Source organism: Cyprinodon variegatus, unplaced genomic scaffold (genome assembly GCF_000732505.1).
Source record: "Cyprinodon variegatus isolate N-32 unplaced genomic scaffold, C_variegatus-1.0 Scaffold288, whole genome shotgun sequence".
Taxonomy (NCBI): domain Eukaryota; kingdom Metazoa; phylum Chordata; class Actinopteri; order Cyprinodontiformes; family Cyprinodontidae; genus Cyprinodon; species Cyprinodon variegatus.
The window spans coordinates 508,020-512,128 of NW_015150741.1; the positions used below are offsets into that span (position 1 = coordinate 508,020).

Sequence of the window (4,109 nt, forward strand, 5' to 3'; positions counted from 1 at the left end):
AGATAGATAGATAGATAGATAGATAGATAGATAGATAGATAGATAGATAGATACTAAAATGTGTGTGGGTGCGTGTAAGTTCACTTTGCATGATAGAACTGCAAGGCTGGAAATGAAAAAATTCGTATGAAGAGGGGGAAACATTTTCAACCTGTGAAATTTGATCATATAAGAATGACTGGATGACTGTGACTTTTCATTGTTATTTTATAAAGTAAGCAAACTATGCATGAGAAGTAGTTTTTAATATTCCCCCCTGTCTTTAAATCCACATTAACATGAATTCAACACACTGTGGTAAACAGATAAATGGAGGGAGAAGATGTCTTTCAGTCATCAATCCACACATTCAGTGACACACAGGAGCTCTTTTAAGCTGGGCACCGTTTCATTCACAACACATGTCCCATCAACAAAGGAATCAGAATTAGAAATACATTAATAATCCCAGGGAGAAAATTACTTTCGTTACATTACTCCATCTGTAATAGAGTGACTATAGAACAAGTTTGATATAACACAATTTCATACAATATATTTAATTAGGGGGTCCCAGCTCCATCTCGCCATCAGTTTGGGGGTCCTTGGCCTGGAAAACGTTGAAGACCCCTGCCCTAAATAAAGTGGTGCCCTAAAATCAATCAAAGGTTTTTCTTACTGCACCAGTGATAATTATCTGCACAACAAGAAAATGTGATCATAACAGAGAGTCTTGACTTAAAATTAACGCTAGGTGCTTGTAGGGGAGCCCAAACCCAAAATGTATCTAATTGAAAAATATAAATTTTTCCTGAAAGGCTTGAGAACCTGTAGTTTGAAACACTCCTCTTATCTGTAAAGATAACATGGAGGTCCAAACAAACATGGCAAAGCACAGAGGTTGATTGCTTATATTCTTGGTTTCAGCTAAATAAAAACAAACAACACAAAAAACAAAATAATAATAAAAAATACTGCTAACTATTTTGTGCAGCTCCCAGAATGTGAAGGAAAATGTTATTGGAGTAAAGGATGGGTTTCAATCCAACAACCCTGATTAACCTCTTGCATGCAACGCTTTTCTTTCTGTGTGTGTTGTTTTCTATATAAGTGGGTCATGCAATCGGCCTGATTGCAGTCCTGACCTATCTCTACAGCTCCACTCGTTGCGCAACATTGTTTTATTTTGAAAAACCCCCTGAAATGGAACGGGCTCCCTGAGCGGCCGCTTGTCATTCTGTCCTGCACCAGCAGGCGGTGCGGCGGTTCAGAAAGCTAGAAGAGAAAGGCTCCGAGGCTCCTGGCCTCGCTCTGTCACATGCAACCTCTGGACGACAGAGGACCAGGACAGGACGCCTAGATAGCGGCTCGGTAGACTGAACAGGAACATGGCGGCGGAGTAACAACAGCAACCCGCGCGCACCCATGGCGTCCATAGATCAAAAGGACCGCACGACATAACGGAGCAGCATCACTTAACGGAGGTCAGTGTAAATCCCTACACCCTCTGATAAATAGATTTATGAAATACACATTTCTCTGCACCATGCATTTGATTTTTTTTTAATAATACAAAGGCTATCTTAACTATATAAATACTATATTTATGTTTTGTGGTAACGCTGTGTGATGAATGTTTACATGTATTTTTTTTTTATTCATCAAATATCATCAATGAATTAATTCTCTTCAAATGCACATTTTTGATTTGTCTGTGAGGAACAGCACAGACAAAAAATAAATAAATAAATAAAAACGTTTCGTAATGAAAAGCTGACAAGATTACTTATTTATTTTTTTGTTCTAAATGTAGCTCTCATTTATAAAAAAAAAAACAGATACGTAATTTTTATCAAAGCTGGGATGAATCATTATGAGTTTTCACAGTTGCTGTCTTCAATAAATAAATTAGAATATTCCTAAAGATGGTGAGCACCCCTATAGTTTTTAAACATTCCTCTTCATGCATTAGATTAACTGCATAAATTAACTGCATCATTAAAACTGATGGCAGCCTGGTTTAGAATTGTGCTCTTTTTGATGAAACACTCAACAAAAAAGTAAACAGGGGACCTCAGACGCATCCTCACATCAACTTAAACCCTAGAACTGAAATATTTTAGAGTTAGCATGATTGTGAATTATCTTTTGCTGCTACCAAAAAACCTGATTCCAATTATTTGTATGCAGTTGCTTAGGGGCCCCGTCACTGACACCTGGTTGGCCCCCTACACAATTGTGGACTAGGACGTCTCTTTGCAGATGTAATGGTGTGAAAAATTCCTCTTAAACCCACCTGATACTAGGTTGACTGACCGGACCTTATTTATACCCTAACACATGTCAGATTTCTTTTTTTTTTTTTTTAACAATGTCTTGTCTGGCAACGTGACAATAACAATGATAGTCTTGATGCCAAAAAGAGCCCAACAGAATTTACTTTCACAAGTGGAGCAGTAGGGCTATTGCCATAGTGTTCTGCTTGTTTCATGCATGGCAGATTTACACACGACACCAATAGCAAAGCAGACAGTGGTACTTATAATTACTATGTTAATAACTGTGTATAGTTTATTAGACGGTTGGTAAAAATACACTCATATAATATTTTTTAAACCGCAATAAAGATCTTAAAAGAATTTGAGTATTTTATTTTTTACACTACGGCTTGGAATTATGGGTAATCTAGAGCGTAGATTAAAACCATAACCGTTACATACAATGTGTTAGCGACGATGGCTATCAAACAGAGGTACTTAAGCAGATTCCAGAAAAGAAAAAGCAAAGAAGAACTGCTGGAAGAACGGAAAAAACTTCCCAAAATAAACACGTTTCTTAAAAGAACCGACGTTGCTGCTACAGTGAGTGAAGGAGATGAATGGAGAGAGCGATAATCTAGCCCAATAAGACTGATTTTACAGCAGAATATTTACAGCAGTATATCCATGTCGTTACACCATTGAGCAGGACAACACATACAACTACATTATTGATAACCAAAATATTATGTTTTATTTAATAACCTTCAACTAATAGGAATCTGAAAAGTGTTTTGCATTTCTATTCAGCCCACTTCCATACTTTTTAAAACTTCTTTATTTTTTTGGTAAGTGTCACAGCTCTACATGGGAAGACAGTTTTTTTTTTTGGTAAATAAAACAAGCTCAGTTAGTCTAAATACACCTTCAGTCTGACCACATCCTCTTAGTTAGAATGGATTGAAGTTTATGGATCTCACAACTGGAAATTCACCCGTGACATCTGCTCTTTTAAACAACAGAATTTGACCTTGGCATAGAAAGTAAATACAATGAAATTTCATGGAACCCTCCACTAGATAAAAACCAATAAAACAATCATCATCCAACATAAAACTAGGTAAAAAGAATTCTGACTTATCTGCTGCTTCTTAGATGAAAGAAGAGTCAACACTGTAAAGTTGAAGGCAATCCACTGTTTATGGTTCATATCTGTAAACGACAGATTTCCACTGGTCCTAGAAATAGTTTGTAGAGCTAAATTGTTAGGATAATTATCACTAATGATGTTTGATTTTATAACACCCTTATATCACTTATCTGCTGCATGTCAGAACTAATGTTTTCCCAAGTAGTTTAACTAATTAGGACAGTTCCTCTGTCTGTCATTCGGTCCGGGGCAAAGATTTGGGAAGGGAATGAGAGCGGCGTCCTTCAGCTAAGAACAAAGTGTAATATTTTGAAATGGCTGAAGCCAAGGATGTTTCCACATCTGCAAACGTGAAATGATGTGATGATGTGGCAGACTGGAGTTGTATAAAATGATTCTCTAACGGTGAATCATGGCCGCTTCATGAGAAGTGAGCACAGACGGTAAGTGCTGCCTTCTGTAACTCTAAGCAACTTCTCTGATCTGAGTAAGATTACAATTTCTATCAAAATCTGTTGTCATGTCTCCTGGTTATTTAATACATATTCATTATGAAGTGCTATTTAAAGAGATTGGCCAGAGTGATCTCTTTCAAGAAGAACTAGAGAGAGAGAGAAATCTTCAAGGTGTTAACGCTAGAGATTTCCTTTAAAGGAATAGTACACCCAAAACATGATTAGCCTTCATTTTCTACTCACCCCCATGCTGAACAACACTCTGGA

At 37.1% G+C, this 4,109-nt stretch overlaps 1 protein-coding gene across 2 annotated transcripts in view; it reads left to right on the plus strand.

Moving 5' to 3' along the window:
• Nucleotides 1-1,234: 1,234 nt before the first annotated feature.
• LOC107090303 (beta-galactoside alpha-2,6-sialyltransferase 1-like) overlaps nt 1,235-4,109 on the plus strand; it is a 42,542-nt gene continuing 39,667 nt past the window's right edge. For both annotated transcript variants that reach the window (XM_015383612.1, XM_015383613.1), the window contains exon 1: nt 1,235-1,463. The gene's annotated coding sequence lies outside the window, so the exon portion shown is untranslated. The remainder of the gene's footprint in view (nt 1,464-4,109) is intronic.